Source organism: Rhinoderma darwinii, unplaced genomic scaffold (assembly GCF_050947455.1).
Source record: "Rhinoderma darwinii isolate aRhiDar2 unplaced genomic scaffold, aRhiDar2.hap1 Scaffold_3387, whole genome shotgun sequence".
Classification (NCBI taxonomy): Eukaryota; Metazoa; Chordata; class Amphibia; order Anura; family Rhinodermatidae; genus Rhinoderma; species Rhinoderma darwinii.
The window spans coordinates 12,374-31,722 of record NW_027463426.1 but is presented as its reverse complement, the minus strand read 5'-3'; the positions used below and the strand labels follow the sequence as shown (position 1 = coordinate 31,722).

Below are 19,349 nucleotides of genomic sequence, written 5' to 3'. Positions count from 1 at the left end.
ATAATAAAAAGTCAACCGCACCACGGATTCCCAGAAAGTCTCCCACACTGGTACTAGCGAGGCCTTAAGCTGTGTAACTTCTGCGATCTGACGAGAGCAGGGACTTTCAGCTTAGAATGGCCATTGACATTAAATGCTTTAATCCATAGTCCTTTTTAATCGATTGTGAAACAAAATCTAAACGACATAATAAAAATTCAACCGCACCACGGATTCCCAGACAGTCTCCCACACTGGTACTAGCGAGGCCTTAAGCTGTGTAACTTCTGCGATCTGACGAGAGCAGGCACATTCAGCTTAGAATGGCCATTGACGTTAAATGCTCTAATCCATAGTCCTATTTAATCTATTGTGAAACAAAATCTAAACGACATAATAAAAAGTCAACGGCACCACGGACTCCCAGACAGTCTCCCACACTGGTACTAGCGAGGCGTTAAGCTGCGTAACTTCTGCGATCTGACGAGAGCAGGCACATTCAGCTTAGAATGGCCATTGACATCAAAAGCCTTAATCCATAGTCCTATTTAATCTATTGTGAAACAAAATCTAAACAACATAATAAAAAGTCAACCGCACCACGGATTCCCAGACAGTCTCCCACACTGGTACTAGCGAGGCCTTAAGCTGTGTAACTTCTGCGATGTGACGAGAGCAGGCACATCCAGCTTAGAATGGCCATTGACATTAAATGTTTTAATCCATAGTCTGTTTTAATCGATTGTGAAACAAAATCTAAACGACATAATAAAAAGTCAACCGCACCACGGATTCCCAGACAGTCTCCCACACTGGTACTAGCGAGGCCTTAAGCTGTGTAACTTCTGCGATCTGACGAGAGGAGGCACATTCAGCTTAGAATGGCCATTGACGTTAAATGCTTTAATCCATAGTCCTATTTAATCTATTGTGAAACAAAATCTAAACGACATAATAAAAAGTCAACCGCACCACGGATTCCCAGACAGTCTCCCACACCGGTACTAGCGAGGCCTTAAGCTGTGTAACTTCTGCGTTCTGACGAGAGCAGGCACATTCAGCTTAGAATGGCCATTGACGTTAAATGCTTTAATCCATAGTCCTATTTAATCTATTGTGAAACAAAATCTAAACGACATAATAAAAAGTCAACTTCACCACGGATTCCCAGACAATCTCCCACACTGGTACTAGCGATGCCTTAAGCTGTGTAACTTCTGCGATCTGACGAGAGCAGGCACATTCAGCTTAGAATGGCCATTGACATTAAATGCTTTAATCCATAGTCCTTTTTAATCGATTGTGAAACAAAATCTAAACGACATAATAAAAAGTCAACCGCACCACTGATTCCCATACAGTCTCCCACACTGGTACTAGCGAGGCCTTAAGCTGTGTAACTTCTGCGATCTGACGAGAGCAGGCACATTCAGCTTAGAATGGCCATTGACATTAAATGCTTTAATCCATAGTCCTTTTTAATCGATTGTGAAACAAAATCTAAACGACATAATAAAAAGTCAACCGCACCACGGATTCCCAGACAGTCTCCCACACTGGTACTAGCGAGGCCTTAAGCTGTGTAACTTCTGCGATCTGACGAGAGCAGGGACATTCATCTTAGAATGGCCATTGACATTAAATGCTTTAATCCATAGTCCTTTTTAATCGATTGTGAAACAAAATCTAAACGACATAATAAAAAGTCAACCGCACCACGGATTCCCAGACAGTCTCCCACACTGGTACTAGCGAGGCGTTAAGCTGTGTAACTTCTGCGATCTAACGAGAGCAGGCACATCCAGCTTAGAATGGCCATTGACATTAAATGTTTTAATCCATAGTCCTTTTTAATCGATTGTGAAACAAAATCTAAACGACATAATCAAAACTCAACCGCACCACGGATTCCCAGACAGTCTCCCACACTGGTACTAGCGAGGCCTTAAGCTGTGTAACTTCTGCGATCTGACGAGAGCAGGCACATCCAGCTTAGAATGGCCATTGACATTAAATGCTTTAATCCATAGTCCTTTTTAATCGATTGTGAAACAAAATCTAAACGACATAATAAAAAGTCAACCGCACCACGGATTCCCAGACAGTCTCCCACACTTGTACTAGCGAGGCCTTAAGCTGTGTAACTTCTGCGATCTGACGAGAGCAGAGACATTCAGCTTAGAATGGCCATTGACATAAAATGCTTTAATCCATAGTCCTTTTTAATCGATTGTGAAACAAAATCTAAACGACATAATAAAAATTCAACCGCACCACGGATTCCCAGACAGTCTACCACACTGGTACTAGCGAGGCCTTAAGCTGTGTAACTTCTGCGTTCTGACGAGAGCAGGCACATTCAGCTTAGAATGGCCATTGACGTTAAATGCTTTAATCCATAGTCCTATTTAATCTATTGTGAAACAAAATCTAAACGCCATAATAAAAAGTCAACCGCACCACGGATTCCCAGACAGTCTCCCACACTGGTACTAGCGAGGGCTTAAGCTGTGTAACTTCTGCGATCTGACAAAAGCAGGCACATTCAGCTTAGAATGGCCATTGACATTAAATGCTTTAATCCATAGTCATTTTTAATCGATTGTGAAACAAAATCTAAACGACATAATAAAAAGTCAACCGCACCACGGATTCCCAGACAGTCTCCCACACTGGTACTAGCGAGGCCTTAAGCTGTGTAACTTCTGCGATCTGACGAGAGCAGGGACATTCAGCTTAGAATGGCCATTGACATTAAATGCTTTAATCCATAGTCCTTTTTAATCGATTGTGAAACAAAATCTAAACGACATAATAAAAAGTCAACCGCACCACGGATTCCCAGACAGTCTCCCACACTGGTACTAGCGAGGCTTTAAGCTGTGTAACTTCTGCGATCTGACGAGAGCAGGCACATTCAGCTTAGAATGGCCATTGACATTAAAAGCTTTAATCCATAGTCCTTTTTAATCGATTGTGAAACAAAATCTAAACGACATAATAAAAATTCAACCGCACCACGGATTCCCAGACAGTCTCCCACACTGGTACTAGCGAGGCCTTAAGCTGTGTAACTTCTGCGATCTGACGAGAGCAGGCACATTCAGCTTAGAATGGCCATTGACATTAAATGCTTTAATCCATAGTCCTATTTAATCGATTGTGAAACAAAAGCTAAACGACATAATAAAAAGTCAACCGCACCACGGATTCCCAGACAGTCTCCCACACTGGTACTAGCGAGGCCTTAAGCTGTGTAACTTCTGCGATCTGACGAGAGCAGGGACATTCAGCTTAGAATGGCCATTGACATTAAATGCTTTAATCCATAGTCCTTTTTAATCGATTGTGAAACAAAATCTAAACGACATAATAAAAATTCAACCGCACCACGGATTCCCAGACAGTCTCCCACAATGGTACTAGCGAGGCCTTAAGCTGTGTAACTTCTGCGATCTGACGAGAGCAGGCACATTCAGCTTAGAATGGCAATTGACGTAAAATGCTTTAATCCATAGTCCTATTTAATCTATTGTGAAACAAAATCTAAACGCCATAATAAAAAGTCAACCGCACCACGGATTCCCAGACAGTCTCCCACACTGGTACTAGCGAGGCGTTAAGCTGTGTAACTTCTGCGTTCTAACGAGAGCAGGCACATCCAGCTTAGAATGGCCATTGACATTAAATGCTTTAATCCATAGTCCTTTTTAATCGATTGTGAAACAAAATCTAAACGACATAATAAAAATTCAACCGCACCACGGATTCCCAGACAGTCTCCCACACTGGTACTAGCGAGGTCTTAAGCTGTGTAACTTCTGCGTTCTGACGAGAGCAGGCACATTCAGCTTAGAATGGCCATTGACGTTAAATGCTTTAATCCATAGTCCTATTTAATCTATTGTGAAACAAAATCTAAACGACATAATAAAAAGTCAACTTCACCACGGATTCCCAGACAGTCTCCCACACTGGTACTAGCGAGGCCTTAAGCTGTGTAACTTCTGCGATCTAACGAGAGCAGGCACATTCAGCTTAGAATGGCCATTGACATTAAAAGCCTTAATCCATAGTCCTATTTAATCTATTGTGAAACAAAATCTAAACAACATAATAAAAAGTCAACCGCACCACGGATTCCCAGAAAGTCTCCCACACTGGTACTAGCGAGGCCTTAAGCTGTGTAACTTCTGCGATCTGACGAGAGCAGGGACTTTCAGCTTAGAATGGCCATTGACATTAAATGCTTTAATCCATAGTCCTTTTTAATCGATTGTGAAACAAAATCTAAACGACATAATAAAAATTCAACCGCACCACGGATTCCCAGACAGTCTCCCACACTGGTACTAGCGAGGCCTTAAGCTGTGTAACTTCTGCGATCTGACGAGAGCAGGCACATTCAGCTTAGAATGGCCATTGACGTTAAATGCTCTAATCCATAGTCCTATTTAATCTATTGTGAAACAAAATCTAAACGACATAATAAAAAGTCAACGGCACCACGGACTCCCAGACAGTCTCCCACACTGGTACTAGCGAGGCGTTAAGCTGCGTAACTTCTGCGATCTGACGAGAGCAGGCACATTCAGCTTAGAATGGCCATTGACATCAAAAGCCTTAATCCATAGTCCTATTTAATCTATTGTGAAACAAAATCTAAACAACATAATAAAAAGTCAACCGCACCACGGATTCCCAGACAGTCTCCCACACTGGTACTAGCGAGGCCTTAAGCTGTGTAACTTCTGCGATGTGACGAGAGCAGGCACATCCAGCTTAGAATGGCCATTGACATTAAATGTTTTAATCCATAGTCTGTTTTAATCGATTGTGAAACAAAATCTAAACGACATAATAAAAAGTCAACCGCACCACGGATTCCCAGACAGTCTCCCACACTGGTACTAGCGAGGCCTTAAGCTGTGTAACTTCTGCGATCTGACGAGAGCAGGCACATCCAGCTTAGAATGGCCATTGACATTAAATGCTTTAATCCATAGTCCTTTTTAATCGATTGTGAAACAAAATCTAAACGACATAATAAAAAGTCAACCGCACCACGGATTCCCAGACAGTCTCCCACACTGGTACTAGCGAGGCCTTAAGCTGTGTAACTTCTGCGGTCTGACGAGAGCAGGGACATTCAGCTTAGAATGGCCATTGACATTAAATGCTTTAATCCATAGTCCTTTTTAATCGATTGTGAAACAAAATCTAAACGACATAATAAAAATTCAACCGCACCACAGATTCCCAGACAGTCTCCCACACTGGTACTAGCGAGGCCTTAAGCTGTGTAACTTCTGCGATCTGACGAGAGGAGGCACATTCAGCTTAGAATGGCCATTGACGTTAAATGCTTTAATCCATAGTCCTATTTAATCTATTGTGAAACAAAATCTAAACGACATAATAAAAAGTCAACCGCACCACGGATTCCCAGACAGTCTCCCACACTGGTACTAGCGAGGCCTTAAGCTGTGTAACTTCTGCGTTCTGACGAGAGCAGGCACATTCAGCTTAGAATGGCCATTGACGTTAAATGCTTTAATCCATAGTCCTATTTAATCTATTGTGAAACAAAATCTAAACGACATAATAAAAAGTCAACTTCACCACGGATTCCCAGACAATCTCCCACACTGGTACTAGCGATGCCTTAAGCTGTGTAACTTCTGCGATCTGACGAGAGCAGGCACATTCAGCTTAGAATGGCCATTGACATTAAATGCTTTAATCCATAGTCCTTTTTAATCGATTGTGAAACAAAATCTAAACGACATAATAAAAAGTCAACCGCACCACTGATTCCCATACAGTCTCCCACACTGGTACTAGCGAGGCCTTAAGCTGTGTAACTTCTGCGATCTGACGAGAGCAGGCACATTCAGCTTAGAATGGCCATTGACATTAAATGCTTTAATCCATAGTCCTTTTTAATCGATTGTGAAACAAAATCTAAACGACATAATAAAAAGTCAACCGCACCACGGATTCCCAGACAGTCTCCCACACTGGTACTAGCGAGGCCTTAAGCTGTGTAACTTCTGCGATCTGACGAGAGCAGGGACATTCATCTTAGAATGGCCATTGACATTAAATGCTTTAATCCATAGTCCTTTTTAATCGATTGTGAAACAAAATCTAAACGACATAATAAAAAGTCAACCGCACCACGGATTCCCAGACAGTCTCCCACACTGGTACTAGCGAGGCGTTAAGCTGTGTAACTTCTGCGATCTAACGAGAGCAGGCACATCCAGCTTAGAATGGCCATTGACATTAAATGTTTTAATCCATAGTCCTTTTTAATCGATTGTGAAACAAAATCTAAACGACATAATCAAAACTGAACCGCACCACGGATTCCCAGACAGTCTCCCACACTGGTACTAGCGAGGCCTTAAGCTGTGTAACTTCTGCGATCTGACGAGAGCAGGCACATCCAGCTTAGAATGGCCATTGACATTAAATGCTTTAATCCATAGTCCTTTTTAATCGATTGTGAAACAAAATCTAAACGACATAATAAAAAGTCAACCGCACCACGGATTCCCAGACAGTCTCCCACACTTGTACTAGCGAGGCCTTAAGCTGTGTAACTTCTGCGATCTGACGAGAGCAGAGACATTCAGCTTAGAATGGCCATTGACATAAAATGCTTTAATCCATAGTCCTTTTTAATCGATTGTGAAACAAAATCTAAACGACATAATAAAAATTCAACCGCACCACGGATTCCCAGACAGTCTACCACACTGGTACTAGCGAGGCCTTAAGCTGTGTAACTTCTGCGTTCTGACGAGAGCAGGCACATTCAGCTTAGAATGGCCATTGACGTTAAATGCTTTAATCCATAGTCCTATTTAATCTATTGTGAAACAAAATCTAAACGCCATAATAAAAAGTCAACCGCACCACGGATTCCCAGACAGTCTCCCACACTGGTACTAGCGAGGGCTTAAGCTGTGTAACTTCTGCGATCTGACAAAAGCAGGCACATTCAGCTTAGAATGGCCATTGACATTAAATGCTTTAATCCATAGTCATTTTTAATCGATTGTGAAACAAAATCTAAACGACATAATAAAAAGTCAACCGCACCACGGATTCCCAGACAGTCTCCCACACTGGTACTAGCGAGGCCTTAAGCTGTGTAACTTCTGCGATCTGACGAGAGCAGGGACATTCAGCTTAGAATGGCCATTGACATTAAATGCTTTAATCCATAGTCCTTTTTAATCGATTGTGAAACAAAATCTAAACGACATAATAAAAATTCAACCGCACCACGGATTCCCAGACAGTCTCCCACACTGGTACTAGCGAGGCCTTAAGCTGTGTAACTTCTGCGATCTGACGAGAGCAGGCACATTCAGCTTAGAATGGCCATTGACGTTAAATGCTTTAATCCATAGTCCTATTTAATCTATTGTGAAACAAAATCTAAACGACATAATAAAAAGTCAACCGCACCACGGATTCCCAGACAGTCTCCCACACTGGTACTAGCGAGGCCTTAAGCTGTGTAACTTCTGCGATCTAACGAGAGCAGGCACATTCAGCTTAGAATGGCCATTGACATTAAAAGCCTTAATCCATAGTCCTATTTAATCTATTGTGAAACAAAATCTAAACAACATAATAAAAAGTCAACCGCACCACGGATTCCCAGAAAGTCTCCCACACTGGTACTAGCGAGGCCTTAAGCTGTGTAACTTCTGCGATCTGACGAGAGCAGTGACTTTCAGCTTAGAATGGCCATTGACATTAAATGCTTTAATCCATAGTCCTTTTTAATCGATTGTGAAACAAAATCTAAACGACATAATAAAAATTCAACCGCACCACGGATTCCCAGACAGTCTCCCACACTGGTACTAGGGAGGCCTTAAGCTGTGTAACTTCTGCGATCTGACGAGAGCAGGCACATTCAGCTTAGAATGGCCATTGACGTTAAATGTTTTAATCCATAGTCCTATTTAATCTATTGTGAAACAAAATCTAAACGATATAATAAAAAGTCAACGGCACCACGGACTCCCAGACAGTCTCCCATACTGGTACTAGCGAGGCGTTAAGCTGCGTAAGTTCTGCGATCTAACGAGAGCAGGCACATTCAGCTTAGAATGGCCATTGACATTAAATGCTTTAATCCATAGTCCTTTTTAATCGATTGTGAAACAAAATCTAAACGACATAATAAAAAGTCAACCGCACCACGGATTCCCAGACAGTCTCCCACACTGGTACTAGCGAGGCCTTAAGCTGTGTAACTTCTGCGATCTGACGAGAGCAGGCACATCCAGCTTAGAATGGCCATTGACATTAAATGTTTTAATCCATAGTCTGTTTTAATCGATTGTGAAACAAAATCTAAACGACATAATAAAAAGTCAACCGCACCACGGATTCCCAGACAGTCTCCCACACTGGTACTAGCGAGGCCTTAAGCTGTGTAACTTCTGCGATCTGACGAGAGCAGGCACATCCAGCTTAGAATGGCCATTGACATTAAATGCTTTAATCCATAGTCCTTTTTAATCGATTGTGAAACAAAATCTAAACGACATAATAAAAAGTCAACCGCACCACGGATTCCCAGACAGTCTCCCACACTGGTACTAGCGAGGCCTTAAGCTGTGTAACTTCTGCGGTCTGACGAGAGCAGGGACATTCAGCTTAGAATGGCCATTGACATTAAATGCTTTAATCCATAGTCCTTTTTAATCGATTGTGAAACAAAATCTAAACGACATAATAAAAATTCAACCGCACCACAGATTCCCAGACAGTCTCCCACACTGGTACTAGCGAGGCCTTAAGCTGTGTAACTTCTGCGATCTGACGAGAGCAGGCACATTCAGCTTAGAATGGCCATTGACATTAAATGCTTTAATCCATAGTCCTTTTTAATCGATTGTGAAACAAAATCTAAACGACATAATAAAAAGTCAACCGCACCACGGATTCCCAGACACTCTCCCACACTGGTACTAGCGAGGGTTTAAGCTGTGTAACTTCTGCGATCTAACGAGAGCTGGCACATTCAGCTTAGAATTGAAATTGACATTAAATGCTTTAATCCATAGTCCTTTTTAATCGATTGTGAAACAAAATCTAAACGACATAATAAAAAGTCAACCGCACCACGGATTCCCAGACAGTCTCCCACACTGGTACTAGCGAGGCCTTAAGCTGTGTAACTTCTGCGTTCTGACGAGAGCAGGCACATTCAGCTTAGAATGGCCATTGACGTTAAATGCTTTAATCCATAGTCCTATTTAATCTATTGTGAAACAAAATCTAAACGACATAATAAAAAGTCAACTTCACCACGGATTCCCAGACAATCTCCCACACTGGTACTAGCGATGCCTTAAGCTGTGTAACTTCTGCGATCTGACGAGAGCAGGCACATTCAGCTTAGAATGGCCATTGACATTAAATGCTTTAATCCATAGTCCTTTTTAATCGATTGTGAAACAAAATCTAAACGACATAATAAAAAGTCAACCGCACCACTGATTCCCATACAGTCTCCCACACTGGTACTAGCGAGGCCTTAAGCTGTGTAACTTCTGCGATCTGACGAGAGCAGGCACATTCAGCTTAGAATGGCCATTGACATTAAATGCTTTAATCCATAGTCCTTTTTAATCGATTGTGAAACAAAATCTAAACGACATAATAAAAAGTCAACCGCACCACGGATTCCCAGTCTCCGACACTGGTACTAGCGAGGCCTTAAGCTGTGTAACTTCTGCGATCTGACGAGAGCAGGCACATTCATCTTAGAATGGCCATTGACATTAAATGCTTTAATCCATAGTCCTTTTTAATCGATTGTGAAACAAAATCTAAACGACATAATAAAAAGTCAACCGCACCACGGATTCCCAGACAGTCTCCCACACTGGTACTAGCGAGGCGTTAAGCTGTGTAACTTCTGCGATCTAACGAGAGCAGGCACATCCAGCTTAGAATGGCCATTGACATTAAATGTTTTAATCCATAGTCCTTTTTAATCGATTGTGAAACAAAATCTAAACGACATAATCAAAACTCAACCGCACCACGGATTCCCAGACAGTCTCCCACACTGGTACTAGCGAGGCCTTAAGCTGTGTAACTTCTGCGATCTGACGAGAGCAGGCACATCCAGCTTAGAATGGCCATTGACATTAAATGCTTTAATCCATAGTCCTTTTTAATCGATTGTGAAACAAAATCTAAACGACATAATAAAAAGTCAACCGCACCACGGATTCCCAGACAGTCTCCCACACTTGTACTAGCGAGGCCTTAAGCTGTGTAACTTCTGCGATCTGACGAGAGCAGAGACATTCAGCTTAGAATGGCCATTGACATAAAATGCTTTAATCCATAGTCCTTTTTAATCGATTGTGAAACAAAATCTAAACGACATAATAAAAATTCAACCGCACCACGGATTCCCAGACAGTCTACCACACTGGTACTAGCGAGGCCTTAAGCTGTGTAACTTCTGCGTTCTGACGAGAGCAGGCACATTCAGCTTAGAATGGCCATTGACGTTAAATGCTTTAATCCATAGTCCTATTTAATCTATTGTGAAACAAAATCTAAACGCCATAAAAAAAAGTCAACCGCACCACGGATGCCCAGACAGTCTCCCACACTGGTACTAGCGAGGGCTTAAGCTGTGTAACTTCTGCGATCTGACGAGAGCAGGGACATTCAGCTTAGAATGGCCATTGACATTAAATGCTTTAATCCATAGTCCTTTTTAATCGATTGTGAAACAAAATCTAAACGACATAATAAAAATTCAACCGCACCACGGATTCCCAGACAGTCTCCCACACTGGTACTAGCGAGGCCTTAAGCTGTGTAACTTCTGCGATCTGACGAGAGCAGGCACATTCAGCTTAGAATGGCCATTGACGTTAAATGCTTTAATCCATAGTCCTATTTAATCTATTGCGAAACAAAATCTAAACGACATAATAAAAAGTCAACCGCACCACGGATTCCCAGACAGTCTCCCACACTGGTACTAGCGAGGCCTTAAGCTGTGTAACTTCTGCGATCTAACGAGAGCAGGCACATTCAGCTTAGAATGGCCATTGACATTAAAAGCCTTAATCCATAGTCCTATTTAATCTATTGTGAAACAAAATCTAAACAACATAATAAAAAGTCAACCGCACCACGGATTCCCAGAAAGTCTCCCACACTGGTACTAGCGAGGCCTTAAGCTGTGTAACTTCTGCGATCTGACGAGAGCAGGGACTTTCAGCTTAGAATGGCCATTGACATTAAATGCTTTAATCCATAGTCCTTTTTAATCGATTGTGAAACAAAATCTAAACGACATAATAAAAATTCAACCGCACCACGGATTCCCAGACAGTCTCCCACACTGGTACTAGCGAGGCCTTAAGCTGTGTAACTTCTGCGATCTGACGAGAGCAGGCACATTCAGCTTAGAATGGCCATTGACGTTAAATGTTTTAATCCATAGTCCTATTTAATCTATTGTGAAACAAAATCTAAACGACATAATAAAAAGTCAACGGCACCACGGACTCCCAGACAGTCTCCCACACTGGTACTAGCGAGGCGTTAAGCTGCGTAAGTTCTGCGATCTAACGAGAGCAGGCACATTCAGCTTAGAATGGCCATTGACATTAAATGCTTTAATCCATAGTCCTTTTTAATCGATTGTGAAACAAAATCTAAACGACATAATAAAAAGTCAACCGCACCACGGATTCCCAGACAGTCTCCCACACTGGTACTAGCGAGGCCTTAAGCTGTGTAACTTCTGCGATCTGACGAGAGAAGGCACATTCAGCTTAGAATGGCCATTGACATCAAAAGCCTTAATCCATAGTCCTATTTAATCTATTGTGAAACAAAATCTAAACAACATAATAAAAAGTCAACCGCACCACGGATTCCCAGACAGTCTCCCACACTGGTACTAGCGAGGCCTTAAGCTGTGTAACTTCTGCGATCTGACGAGAGCAGGCACATCCAGCTTAGAATGGCCATTGACATTAAATGTTTTAATCCATAGTCTGTTTTAATCGATTGTGAAACAAAATCTAAACGACATAATAAAAAGTCAACCGCACCACGGATTCCCAGACAGTCTCCCACACTGGTACTAGCGAGGCCTTAAGCTGTGTAACTTCTGCGATCTGACGAGAGCAGGCACATCCAGCTTAGAATGGCCATTGACATTAAATGCTTTAATCCATAGTCCTTTTTAATCGATTGTGAAACAAAATCTAAACGACATAATAAAAAGTCAACCGCACCACGGATTCCCAGACAGTCTCCCACACTGGTACTAGCGAGGCCTTAAGCTGTGTAACTTCTGCGGTCTGACGAGAGCAGGGACATTCAGCTTAGAATGGCCATTGACATTAAATGCTTTAATCCATAGTCCTTTTTAATCGATTGTGAAACAAAATCTAAACGACATAATAAAAATTCAACCGCACCACAGATTCCCAGACAGTCTCCCACACTGGTACTAGCGAGGCCTTAAGCTGTGTAACTTCTGCGATCTGACGAGAGCAGGCACATTCAGCTTAGAATGGCCATTGACATTAAATGCTTTAATCCATAGTCCTTTTTAATCGATTGTGAAACAAAATCTAAACGACATAATAAAAAGTCAACCGCACCACGGATTCCCAGACACTCTCCCACACTGGTACTAGCGAGGGCTTAAGCTGTGTAACTTCTGCGATCTAACGAGAGCTGGCACATTCAGCTTAGAATTGAAATTGACATTAAATGCTTTAATCCATAGTCCTTTTTAATCGATTGTGAAACAAAATCTAAACGACATAATAAAAAGTCTACCGCACCACGGATTCCCAGACAGTCTCCAACGCTGGTACTAGCGAGGCCTTAAGCTGTGTAACTTCTGCGTTCTGACGAGAGCAGGCACATTCAGCTTAGAATGGCCATTGACGTTAAATGCTTTAATCCATAGTCCTATTTAATCTATTGTGAAACAAAATCTAAACGACATAATAAAAAGTCAACCGCACCACGGATTCCCAGACAGTCTCCCACACTGGTACTAGCGAGGCCTTAAGCTGTGTAACTTCTGTGATCTGACGAGAGCAGGGACATTCAGCTTAGAATGGCCATTGACATTAAATCCTTTAATCCATAGTCCTTTTTAATCGATTGTGAAACAAAATCTAAACGACATAATAAAAAGTCAACCGCACCACGGATTCCCAGACAGTCTCCCACACTGGTACTAACGAGGGCTTAAGCTGTGTAACTTCTGCGATCTGACGAGAGCAGGCACATTCAGCTTAGAATGGCCATTGCCATTAAAAGCCTTAATCCATAGTCCTATTTAATCTATTGTGAAACAAAATCTAAACAACATAATAAAAAGTCAACCGCACCACGGATTCCCAGACAGTCTCCCACACTAGTACTAGCGAGGCCTTAAGCTGTGTAACTTCTGCGTTCTGACGAGAGCAGGCACATTCAGCTTAGAATGGCCATTGACGTTAAATGCTTTAATCCATAGTCCTATTTAATCTATTGTGAAACAAAATCTAAACGACATAATAAAAAGTCAACCGCACCACGGATTCCCAGACAGTCTCCCACACTGGTACTAGCAAGGCCTTAAGCTGTGTAACTTCTGCGATTTGACGAGAGCAGGCACATTCAGCTTAGAATGGCCATTGACATTAAATGCTTTAATCCATAGTCCTTTTTAATTGATTGTGAAACAAAATCTAAACGACATAATAAAAAGTCAACCGCACCACGGATTCCCAGACAGTCTCCCACACTGGTACTAGCGAGGCCTTAAGCTGTGTAACTTCTGCGATCTGACGAGAGCAGGCACATTCATCTTAGAATGGCCATTGACGTTAAATGCTTTAATCCATAGTCCTATTTAATCGATTGTGAAACAAAATCTAAACGACATAATAAAAAGTCAACCGCACCACGGATTCCCAGACACTCTCCCACACTGGTACTAGCGAGGGCTTAAGCTGTGTAACTTCTGCGATCTAACGAGAGCTGGCACATTCAGCTTAGAATTGAAATTGACATTAAATGCTTTAATCCATAGTCCTTTTTAATCGATTGTGAAACAAAATCTAAACGACATAATAAAACATCTACCGCACCACGGATTCCCAGACAGTCTCCCACACTGGTACTAGCGAGGCCTTAAGCTGTGTAACTTCTGCGATCTGACGAGAGCAGGTACATTCAGCTTAGAATTGGCCATTGACATTAAAAGCCTTAATCCATAGTCCTAATTAATCTATTGTGAAACAAAATCTAAACAACATAATAAAAAGTTAACCGCACCACGGATTCCCAGACAGTCTCCCACACTGGTACTAGCGAGGCCTTAAGCTGTGTAACTTCTGCGATCTGACGAGAGCAGGGACATTCAGCTTAGAATGGCCATTGACATTAAATGCTTTAATCCATAGTCCTTTTTAATCGATTGTGAAACAAAATCTAAACGACATAATAAAAATTCAACCGCACCACGGATTCCCAGACAGTCTCCAACGCTGGTACTAGCGAGGCCTTAAGCTGTGTAACTTCTGCGTTCTGACGAGAGCAGGCACATTCAGCTTAGAATGGCCATTGACGTTAAATGCTTTAATCCATAGTCCTATTTAATCTATTGTGAAACAAAATCTAAACGACATAATAAAAACTCAACCGCACCACGGATTCCCAGACAGTCTCCCACACTGGTACTAGCGATGCCTTAAGCTGTGTAAGTTCTGCGATCTGACGAGAGCAGGCACATTCAGCTTAGAATGGCCATTGACATTAAATGCTTTAATCCATAGTCTACTTTAATCGATTGTGAAACAAAATCTAAACGACATAATAAAAAGTCAACCGCACCACCGATTCCCAGACAGTCTCCCACACTGGTACTAGCGAGGCCTTAAGCTGTGTAACTTCTGCGATCTGACGAGAGCAGGCACATTCAGCTTAGAATGGCCATTGACATCAAATGCTTTAATCCATAGTCCTATTTAATCTATTGTGAAACAAAATCTAAACGACATAATAAAAAGTCAGCCGCACCACGGATTCCCAGACAGTCTCCCACACTGGTACTAGCGAGGCTTTAAGCTGTGTAACTTCTGCGATCTGACGAGAGCAGGCACATTCAGCTTAGAATGGCCATAGACATTAAATGCTTTAATCCATAGTCCTTTTTAATCGATTGTGAAACAAAATCTAAACAACATAATAAAAAGTCAACCGCACCACGGATTCCCAGACAGTCTCCCACACTGGTACTAGCGAGGCCTTAAGCTGTGTAACTTCTGCGATCTGACGAGAACAGGGACATTCAGCTTAGAATGGCCATTGACATTAAAAGCCTTAATCCATAGTCCTATTTAATTTATTGTGAAACAAAATCTAAACAACATAATAAAAAGTCAACGGCACCACGGATTCCCGGACAGTCTCCCACACTGGTACTAGCGAGGCCTTAAGCTGTGTAACTTCTGCGATCTGACGAGAGCAGGGACATTCAGCTTAGAATGGCCATTGACATTAAATGCTTTAATCCATAGTCCTTTTTAATCGATTGTGAAACAAAATCTAAACGACATAATAAAAATTCAACTGCACCACGGATTCCCAGACAGTCTCCAACGCTGGTACTAGCGAGGCCTTAAGCTGTGTAACTTCTGCGTTCTGACGAGAGCAGGCACATTCAGCTTAGAATGGCCATTGACGTTAAATGCTTTAATCCATAGTCATATTTAATCTATTGTGAAACAAAATCTAAACGACATAATAAAAAGTCAACCGCACCACGGATTCCCAGACAGTCTCCCACACTGGTACTAGCGAGGCCTTAAGCTGTGTAACTTCTGCGATCTGACGAGAGCAGGCACATTCAGCTTAGAATGGCCATTGACAATAAATGCTTTAATCCATAGTCCTTTTTAATCGATTGTGAAACAAAATCTAAACGACATAATAAAAAGTCAACCGCACCACGGATTCCCAGACAGTCTCCCACACTGGTACTAGCGAGGCCTTAAGCTGTGTAACTTCTGCGATCTGACGAGAGCAGGCACATTCAGCTTAGAATGGCCATTGACAATAAATGCTTTAATCCATAGTCCTTTTTAATCGATTGTGAAACAAAATCTAAACGACATAATAAAAATTCAACTGCACCACGGATTCCCAGACAGTCTCCAACGCTGGTACTAGCGAGGCCTTAAGCTGTGTAACTTCTGCGTTCTGACGAGAGCAGGCACATTCAGCTTAGAATGGCCATTGACGTTAAATGCTTTAATCCATAGTCATATTTAATCTATTGTGAAACAAAATCTAAACGACATAATAAAAAGTCAACCGCACCACGGATTCCCAGACAGTCTCCCACACTGGTACTAGCGAGGCCTTAAGCTGTGTAACTTCTGCGATCTGACGAGAGCAGGCACATTCAGCTTAGAATGGCCATTGACGTTAAATGCGTTAATCCATAGTCCTATTTAATCTATTGTGAAACAAAATCTAAACGACATAATAAAAAGTCAACCACACCACGGATTCCCAGACAGTCTCCCACACTAGTACTAGCGAAGCGTTAAGCTGTGTAACTTCTACGATCTAACGAGAGCAGGCACATTCAGCTTAGAATGGCCATAGACATTAAATGCTTTAATCCATAGTCCTTTTTAATCGATTGTGAAACAAAATCTAAACGACATAATAAAAAGTCAACCGCACCACGGATTCCCAGACAGTCTCCCACACTGGTACTAACGAGGCCTTAAGCTGTGTAACTTCTGCGATCTGACGAGAGCAGGCACATTCAGCTTAGAATGGCCATTGCCATTAAAAGCCTTAATCCATAGTCCTATTTAATCTATTGTGAAACAAAATCTAAACAACATAATAAAAAGTCAACCGCACCACGGATTCCCAGATAGTCTCCCACACTGGTACTAGCGAGGCCTTAAGCTGTGTAACTTCTGCGATCTGACGAGAGCAGGCACATTCAGCTTAGAATGGCCATTGACATTAAAAGCCTTAATCCATAGTCCTTTTTAATCGATTGTGAAACAAAATCTAAACGACATAATAAAAATTCAACCGCACCACGGATTCCCAGACAGTCTCCCACACTGGTACTAGCGAGGACTTAAGCTGTGTAACTTCTGTGATCTGACGAGAGCAGGCACATTCAGCTTAGAATGGCCATTGACGTTAAATCCTTTAATCCATAGTCCTATTTAATCTATTGTGAAACAAAATCTAAACGACATAATAAAAAGTCAACCGCACCACGGATTCCCAGACAGTCTCCCACACTGGTACTAGCGAGGCCTTAAGCTGTGTAACTTCTGCGATCTGACGAGAGCAGGGACATTCAGCTTAGAATGGCCATTGACATTAAATGCTTTAATCCATAGTCCTTTTTAATCGATTGTGAAACAAAATCTAAACGACATAATAAAAATTCAACCTCACCACGAATTCCCAGACAGTCTCCCACACTGGTACTAGCGAGGCCTTAAGCTGTGTAACTTCTGCGTTCTGACGAGAGCAGGCACATTCAGCTTAGAATGGCCATTGACGTTAAATCCTTTAATCCATAGTCCTATTTAATCTATTGTGAAACAAAATCTAAACGACATAATAAAAAGTCAACCGCACCACGGATTCCCAGACAGTCTCCCACACTGGTACTAGCGAGGCGTTAAGCTGTGTAACTTCTGCGATCTAACGAGAGCAGGCACATTCTGCTTAGAATGGCCATTGACATTAAATGCTTTAATCCATAGTCCTTTTTAATCGATTGTGAAACAAAATCTAAACGACATAATAAAAATTCAACCGCACCACGGATTCCCAGACAGTCTCCCACACTGGTACTAGCAAGGCCTTAAGCTGTGTAACTTCTGCGATCTGACGAGAGCAGGCACATTCAGCTTAGAATGGCCATTGACATTAAAAGCTTAATCCATAGTCCTATTTAATCTATTGTGAAACAAAATCTAAACAACATAATAAAAAGTCAACCGCACCACGGATTCCCAGACAGTCTCCCACACTGGTACTAGCGAGGCCTTAAGCTGTGTAACTTCTGCGATCTGACGAGAGCAGGGACATTCAGCTTAGAATGGCCATTGACATTAAAAGCCTTAATCCATAGTCCTATTTAATCTATTGTGAAACAAAATCTAAACAACATAATAAAAAGTCAACCGCACCACGGATTCCCAGACAGTCTCCCACACTGGTACTAGCGAGGCCTTAAGCTGTGTAACTTCTGCGATCTGACGAGAGCAGGCACATTCAGCTTAGAATGGCCATTGACATTAAAAGCCTTAATCCATAGTCCTATTTAATCTATTGTGAAACAAAAGCTAAACAACATAATAAAAAGTCAACCGCACCACGGATTCCCAGACAGTCTCCCACACTGGTACTAGCGAGGCCTTAAGCTGTGTAACTTCTGCGTTCTGACGAGAGCAGGCACATTCAGCTTAGAATGGCCATTGACGTTAAATGCTTTAATCCATAGTCCTATTTAATCGATTGTGAAACTAAATCTAAACGACATAATAACAAGTCAACTGCACCACGGATTCCCAGACAGTCTCCCACACTGGTACTAGCGAGGCCTTAAGCTGTGTAACTTCTGCGATCTGACGAGAGCAGGCACATTCAGCTTAGAATGGCCATTGACATTAAATGCTTTAATCCATAGTCCTTTTTAATCGATTGTGAAACAAAATCTAAACGACATAATAAAAAGTCAACCGCACCACGGATTCCCAGACAGTCTCCCACACTGGTACTAGCGAGGCCTTAAGCTGTGTAATTTCTGCGTTCTGACGAGAGCAGGCACATTCAGCTTAGAATGGCCATTTACGTTAAATGCTTTAATCCATAGTCCTATTTAATCTATTGTGAAACAAAATCTAAACGACATAATAAAAAGTCAACCGCACCACGGATTCCCAGACAGTCTCCCACACTGGTACTAGCGAGGCCTTAAGCTGTGTAACGTCTGCGATCTGACGAGAGCAGGCACATTCAGCTTAGAATGGCCATTGACATTAAATGCTTTAATCCATAGTCCTTTTTAATCGATTGTGAAACAAAATCTAAACGACATAATAAAAAGTCAACCGCACCACGGATTCCCAGACAGTCTCCCACACTGGTACTAGCGAGGCCTTAAGCTGTGTAACTTCTGCGATCTGACGAGAGCAGGGACATTCAGCTTAGAATGGCCATTGACATTTAAAGCTTTAATCCATAGTCCTTTTTAATCGATTGTGAAACAAAATCTAAACGACATAATAAAA

General features: G+C 41.9%; 92 pseudogenes; all 92 read right to left on the bottom strand.

Annotated features, from left to right (window-relative positions):
• Positions 1-9: 9 nt before the first annotated feature.
• On the bottom strand, positions 10-128 carry LOC142705550 (5S ribosomal RNA; annotated as a pseudogene).
• Positions 129-195: 67 nt separating this feature from the next.
• Positions 196-314, bottom strand: LOC142705521 (5S ribosomal RNA; annotated as a pseudogene).
• A 67-nt stretch (positions 315-381) lies between these two features.
• On the bottom strand, positions 382-500 carry LOC142705369 (5S ribosomal RNA; annotated as a pseudogene).
• Positions 501-567: 67 nt separating this feature from the next.
• On the bottom strand, positions 568-686 carry LOC142705061 (5S ribosomal RNA; annotated as a pseudogene).
• A 67-nt stretch (positions 687-753) lies between these two features.
• LOC142704994 (5S ribosomal RNA) lies at positions 754-872 on the bottom strand (annotated as a pseudogene).
• Positions 873-939: 67 nt separating this feature from the next.
• LOC142705426 (5S ribosomal RNA) lies at positions 940-1,058 on the bottom strand (annotated as a pseudogene).
• Positions 1,059-1,311: 253 nt separating this feature from the next.
• On the bottom strand, positions 1,312-1,430 carry LOC142705507 (5S ribosomal RNA; annotated as a pseudogene).
• Positions 1,431-1,497: 67 nt separating this feature from the next.
• On the bottom strand, positions 1,498-1,616 carry LOC142705690 (5S ribosomal RNA; annotated as a pseudogene).
• A 67-nt stretch (positions 1,617-1,683) lies between these two features.
• Positions 1,684-1,802, bottom strand: LOC142705004 (5S ribosomal RNA; annotated as a pseudogene).
• A 67-nt stretch (positions 1,803-1,869) lies between these two features.
• LOC142705596 (5S ribosomal RNA) lies at positions 1,870-1,988 on the bottom strand (annotated as a pseudogene).
• Positions 1,989-2,055: 67 nt separating this feature from the next.
• On the bottom strand, positions 2,056-2,174 carry LOC142705036 (5S ribosomal RNA; annotated as a pseudogene).
• A 67-nt stretch (positions 2,175-2,241) lies between these two features.
• LOC142704863 (5S ribosomal RNA) lies at positions 2,242-2,360 on the bottom strand (annotated as a pseudogene).
• Positions 2,361-2,613: 253 nt separating this feature from the next.
• On the bottom strand, positions 2,614-2,732 carry LOC142705319 (5S ribosomal RNA; annotated as a pseudogene).
• Positions 2,733-2,799: 67 nt separating this feature from the next.
• LOC142705669 (5S ribosomal RNA) lies at positions 2,800-2,918 on the bottom strand (annotated as a pseudogene).
• A 67-nt stretch (positions 2,919-2,985) lies between these two features.
• LOC142705531 (5S ribosomal RNA) lies at positions 2,986-3,104 on the bottom strand (annotated as a pseudogene).
• Positions 3,105-3,171: 67 nt separating this feature from the next.
• On the bottom strand, positions 3,172-3,290 carry LOC142705318 (5S ribosomal RNA; annotated as a pseudogene).
• A 67-nt stretch (positions 3,291-3,357) lies between these two features.
• LOC142705502 (5S ribosomal RNA) lies at positions 3,358-3,476 on the bottom strand (annotated as a pseudogene).
• Positions 3,477-3,543: 67 nt separating this feature from the next.
• On the bottom strand, positions 3,544-3,662 carry LOC142704910 (5S ribosomal RNA; annotated as a pseudogene).
• A 67-nt stretch (positions 3,663-3,729) lies between these two features.
• Positions 3,730-3,848, bottom strand: LOC142705637 (5S ribosomal RNA; annotated as a pseudogene).
• A 67-nt stretch (positions 3,849-3,915) lies between these two features.
• LOC142704895 (5S ribosomal RNA) lies at positions 3,916-4,034 on the bottom strand (annotated as a pseudogene).
• Positions 4,035-4,101: 67 nt separating this feature from the next.
• On the bottom strand, positions 4,102-4,220 carry LOC142705537 (5S ribosomal RNA; annotated as a pseudogene).
• Positions 4,221-4,287: 67 nt separating this feature from the next.
• On the bottom strand, positions 4,288-4,406 carry LOC142705530 (5S ribosomal RNA; annotated as a pseudogene).
• Positions 4,407-4,473: 67 nt separating this feature from the next.
• Positions 4,474-4,592, bottom strand: LOC142705368 (5S ribosomal RNA; annotated as a pseudogene).
• Positions 4,593-4,659: 67 nt separating this feature from the next.
• Positions 4,660-4,778, bottom strand: LOC142705060 (5S ribosomal RNA; annotated as a pseudogene).
• A 67-nt stretch (positions 4,779-4,845) lies between these two features.
• LOC142705260 (5S ribosomal RNA) lies at positions 4,846-4,964 on the bottom strand (annotated as a pseudogene).
• Positions 4,965-5,031: 67 nt separating this feature from the next.
• On the bottom strand, positions 5,032-5,150 carry LOC142705440 (5S ribosomal RNA; annotated as a pseudogene).
• Positions 5,151-5,403: 253 nt separating this feature from the next.
• LOC142705327 (5S ribosomal RNA) lies at positions 5,404-5,522 on the bottom strand (annotated as a pseudogene).
• Positions 5,523-5,775: 253 nt separating this feature from the next.
• Positions 5,776-5,894, bottom strand: LOC142705508 (5S ribosomal RNA; annotated as a pseudogene).
• A 67-nt stretch (positions 5,895-5,961) lies between these two features.
• LOC142705688 (5S ribosomal RNA) lies at positions 5,962-6,080 on the bottom strand (annotated as a pseudogene).
• Positions 6,081-6,147: 67 nt separating this feature from the next.
• Positions 6,148-6,266, bottom strand: LOC142705000 (5S ribosomal RNA; annotated as a pseudogene).
• A 67-nt stretch (positions 6,267-6,333) lies between these two features.
• Positions 6,334-6,452, bottom strand: LOC142705071 (5S ribosomal RNA; annotated as a pseudogene).
• Positions 6,453-6,519: 67 nt separating this feature from the next.
• On the bottom strand, positions 6,520-6,638 carry LOC142705034 (5S ribosomal RNA; annotated as a pseudogene).
• Positions 6,639-6,705: 67 nt separating this feature from the next.
• Positions 6,706-6,824, bottom strand: LOC142704862 (5S ribosomal RNA; annotated as a pseudogene).
• A 253-nt stretch (positions 6,825-7,077) lies between these two features.
• LOC142705317 (5S ribosomal RNA) lies at positions 7,078-7,196 on the bottom strand (annotated as a pseudogene).
• Positions 7,197-7,263: 67 nt separating this feature from the next.
• LOC142705520 (5S ribosomal RNA) lies at positions 7,264-7,382 on the bottom strand (annotated as a pseudogene).
• A 67-nt stretch (positions 7,383-7,449) lies between these two features.
• On the bottom strand, positions 7,450-7,568 carry LOC142705295 (5S ribosomal RNA; annotated as a pseudogene).
• A 67-nt stretch (positions 7,569-7,635) lies between these two features.
• Positions 7,636-7,754, bottom strand: LOC142705577 (5S ribosomal RNA; annotated as a pseudogene).
• Positions 7,755-7,821: 67 nt separating this feature from the next.
• LOC142705019 (5S ribosomal RNA) lies at positions 7,822-7,940 on the bottom strand (annotated as a pseudogene).
• Positions 7,941-8,007: 67 nt separating this feature from the next.
• Positions 8,008-8,126, bottom strand: LOC142705705 (5S ribosomal RNA; annotated as a pseudogene).
• Positions 8,127-8,193: 67 nt separating this feature from the next.
• On the bottom strand, positions 8,194-8,312 carry LOC142705259 (5S ribosomal RNA; annotated as a pseudogene).
• A 67-nt stretch (positions 8,313-8,379) lies between these two features.
• On the bottom strand, positions 8,380-8,498 carry LOC142705258 (5S ribosomal RNA; annotated as a pseudogene).
• A 67-nt stretch (positions 8,499-8,565) lies between these two features.
• Positions 8,566-8,684, bottom strand: LOC142705439 (5S ribosomal RNA; annotated as a pseudogene).
• Positions 8,685-8,751: 67 nt separating this feature from the next.
• On the bottom strand, positions 8,752-8,870 carry LOC142705713 (5S ribosomal RNA; annotated as a pseudogene).
• Positions 8,871-9,123: 253 nt separating this feature from the next.
• On the bottom strand, positions 9,124-9,242 carry LOC142705290 (5S ribosomal RNA; annotated as a pseudogene).
• Positions 9,243-9,495: 253 nt separating this feature from the next.
• Positions 9,496-9,614, bottom strand: LOC142705506 (5S ribosomal RNA; annotated as a pseudogene).
• A 249-nt stretch (positions 9,615-9,863) lies between these two features.
• LOC142704999 (5S ribosomal RNA) lies at positions 9,864-9,982 on the bottom strand (annotated as a pseudogene).
• Positions 9,983-10,049: 67 nt separating this feature from the next.
• Positions 10,050-10,168, bottom strand: LOC142705595 (5S ribosomal RNA; annotated as a pseudogene).
• A 67-nt stretch (positions 10,169-10,235) lies between these two features.
• On the bottom strand, positions 10,236-10,354 carry LOC142705033 (5S ribosomal RNA; annotated as a pseudogene).
• Positions 10,355-10,421: 67 nt separating this feature from the next.
• LOC142705727 (5S ribosomal RNA) lies at positions 10,422-10,540 on the bottom strand (annotated as a pseudogene).
• Positions 10,541-10,607: 67 nt separating this feature from the next.
• LOC142705165 (5S ribosomal RNA) lies at positions 10,608-10,726 on the bottom strand (annotated as a pseudogene).
• A 67-nt stretch (positions 10,727-10,793) lies between these two features.
• LOC142705519 (5S ribosomal RNA) lies at positions 10,794-10,912 on the bottom strand (annotated as a pseudogene).
• Positions 10,913-10,979: 67 nt separating this feature from the next.
• Positions 10,980-11,098, bottom strand: LOC142705294 (5S ribosomal RNA; annotated as a pseudogene).
• Positions 11,099-11,165: 67 nt separating this feature from the next.
• On the bottom strand, positions 11,166-11,284 carry LOC142705525 (5S ribosomal RNA; annotated as a pseudogene).
• Positions 11,285-11,351: 67 nt separating this feature from the next.
• LOC142705518 (5S ribosomal RNA) lies at positions 11,352-11,470 on the bottom strand (annotated as a pseudogene).
• A 67-nt stretch (positions 11,471-11,537) lies between these two features.
• On the bottom strand, positions 11,538-11,656 carry LOC142704901 (5S ribosomal RNA; annotated as a pseudogene).
• Positions 11,657-11,723: 67 nt separating this feature from the next.
• Positions 11,724-11,842, bottom strand: LOC142704949 (5S ribosomal RNA; annotated as a pseudogene).
• A 67-nt stretch (positions 11,843-11,909) lies between these two features.
• Positions 11,910-12,028, bottom strand: LOC142705257 (5S ribosomal RNA; annotated as a pseudogene).
• A 67-nt stretch (positions 12,029-12,095) lies between these two features.
• LOC142705255 (5S ribosomal RNA) lies at positions 12,096-12,214 on the bottom strand (annotated as a pseudogene).
• Positions 12,215-12,281: 67 nt separating this feature from the next.
• Positions 12,282-12,400, bottom strand: LOC142705437 (5S ribosomal RNA; annotated as a pseudogene).
• A 67-nt stretch (positions 12,401-12,467) lies between these two features.
• Positions 12,468-12,586, bottom strand: LOC142705712 (5S ribosomal RNA; annotated as a pseudogene).
• Positions 12,587-12,839: 253 nt separating this feature from the next.
• Positions 12,840-12,958, bottom strand: LOC142705466 (5S ribosomal RNA; annotated as a pseudogene).
• Positions 12,959-13,025: 67 nt separating this feature from the next.
• On the bottom strand, positions 13,026-13,144 carry LOC142705696 (5S ribosomal RNA; annotated as a pseudogene).
• Positions 13,145-13,211: 67 nt separating this feature from the next.
• On the bottom strand, positions 13,212-13,330 carry LOC142704967 (5S ribosomal RNA; annotated as a pseudogene).
• Positions 13,331-13,397: 67 nt separating this feature from the next.
• Positions 13,398-13,516, bottom strand: LOC142705277 (5S ribosomal RNA; annotated as a pseudogene).
• Positions 13,517-13,583: 67 nt separating this feature from the next.
• On the bottom strand, positions 13,584-13,702 carry LOC142704974 (5S ribosomal RNA; annotated as a pseudogene).
• Positions 13,703-13,769: 67 nt separating this feature from the next.
• On the bottom strand, positions 13,770-13,888 carry LOC142705555 (5S ribosomal RNA; annotated as a pseudogene).
• A 253-nt stretch (positions 13,889-14,141) lies between these two features.
• LOC142705147 (5S ribosomal RNA) lies at positions 14,142-14,261 on the bottom strand (annotated as a pseudogene).
• Positions 14,262-14,328: 67 nt separating this feature from the next.
• On the bottom strand, positions 14,329-14,447 carry LOC142705653 (5S ribosomal RNA; annotated as a pseudogene).
• A 67-nt stretch (positions 14,448-14,514) lies between these two features.
• On the bottom strand, positions 14,515-14,633 carry LOC142705643 (5S ribosomal RNA; annotated as a pseudogene).
• A 253-nt stretch (positions 14,634-14,886) lies between these two features.
• Positions 14,887-15,005, bottom strand: LOC142705504 (5S ribosomal RNA; annotated as a pseudogene).
• Positions 15,006-15,072: 67 nt separating this feature from the next.
• LOC142705188 (5S ribosomal RNA) lies at positions 15,073-15,191 on the bottom strand (annotated as a pseudogene).
• A 67-nt stretch (positions 15,192-15,258) lies between these two features.
• On the bottom strand, positions 15,259-15,377 carry LOC142705485 (5S ribosomal RNA; annotated as a pseudogene).
• A 67-nt stretch (positions 15,378-15,444) lies between these two features.
• Positions 15,445-15,563, bottom strand: LOC142705265 (5S ribosomal RNA; annotated as a pseudogene).
• A 67-nt stretch (positions 15,564-15,630) lies between these two features.
• On the bottom strand, positions 15,631-15,749 carry LOC142705683 (5S ribosomal RNA; annotated as a pseudogene).
• Positions 15,750-15,816: 67 nt separating this feature from the next.
• LOC142705027 (5S ribosomal RNA) lies at positions 15,817-15,935 on the bottom strand (annotated as a pseudogene).
• Positions 15,936-16,002: 67 nt separating this feature from the next.
• LOC142705015 (5S ribosomal RNA) lies at positions 16,003-16,121 on the bottom strand (annotated as a pseudogene).
• A 67-nt stretch (positions 16,122-16,188) lies between these two features.
• Positions 16,189-16,307, bottom strand: LOC142705682 (5S ribosomal RNA; annotated as a pseudogene).
• A 67-nt stretch (positions 16,308-16,374) lies between these two features.
• Positions 16,375-16,493, bottom strand: LOC142705003 (5S ribosomal RNA; annotated as a pseudogene).
• A 253-nt stretch (positions 16,494-16,746) lies between these two features.
• LOC142705425 (5S ribosomal RNA) lies at positions 16,747-16,865 on the bottom strand (annotated as a pseudogene).
• A 67-nt stretch (positions 16,866-16,932) lies between these two features.
• Positions 16,933-17,051, bottom strand: LOC142705574 (5S ribosomal RNA; annotated as a pseudogene).
• Positions 17,052-17,118: 67 nt separating this feature from the next.
• Positions 17,119-17,237, bottom strand: LOC142705202 (5S ribosomal RNA; annotated as a pseudogene).
• A 67-nt stretch (positions 17,238-17,304) lies between these two features.
• LOC142705316 (5S ribosomal RNA) lies at positions 17,305-17,423 on the bottom strand (annotated as a pseudogene).
• A 67-nt stretch (positions 17,424-17,490) lies between these two features.
• Positions 17,491-17,609, bottom strand: LOC142704915 (5S ribosomal RNA; annotated as a pseudogene).
• A 67-nt stretch (positions 17,610-17,676) lies between these two features.
• Positions 17,677-17,795, bottom strand: LOC142705194 (5S ribosomal RNA; annotated as a pseudogene).
• Positions 17,796-17,862: 67 nt separating this feature from the next.
• Positions 17,863-17,981, bottom strand: LOC142704887 (5S ribosomal RNA; annotated as a pseudogene).
• Positions 17,982-18,047: 66 nt separating this feature from the next.
• Positions 18,048-18,166, bottom strand: LOC142705314 (5S ribosomal RNA; annotated as a pseudogene).
• Positions 18,167-18,233: 67 nt separating this feature from the next.
• On the bottom strand, positions 18,234-18,352 carry LOC142704989 (5S ribosomal RNA; annotated as a pseudogene).
• A 67-nt stretch (positions 18,353-18,419) lies between these two features.
• On the bottom strand, positions 18,420-18,538 carry LOC142705315 (5S ribosomal RNA; annotated as a pseudogene).
• A 67-nt stretch (positions 18,539-18,605) lies between these two features.
• On the bottom strand, positions 18,606-18,724 carry LOC142705274 (5S ribosomal RNA; annotated as a pseudogene).
• A 67-nt stretch (positions 18,725-18,791) lies between these two features.
• On the bottom strand, positions 18,792-18,910 carry LOC142705383 (5S ribosomal RNA; annotated as a pseudogene).
• A 67-nt stretch (positions 18,911-18,977) lies between these two features.
• LOC142705476 (5S ribosomal RNA) lies at positions 18,978-19,096 on the bottom strand (annotated as a pseudogene).
• A 67-nt stretch (positions 19,097-19,163) lies between these two features.
• LOC142705313 (5S ribosomal RNA) lies at positions 19,164-19,282 on the bottom strand (annotated as a pseudogene).
• Positions 19,283-19,349: the final 67 nt, after the last annotated feature.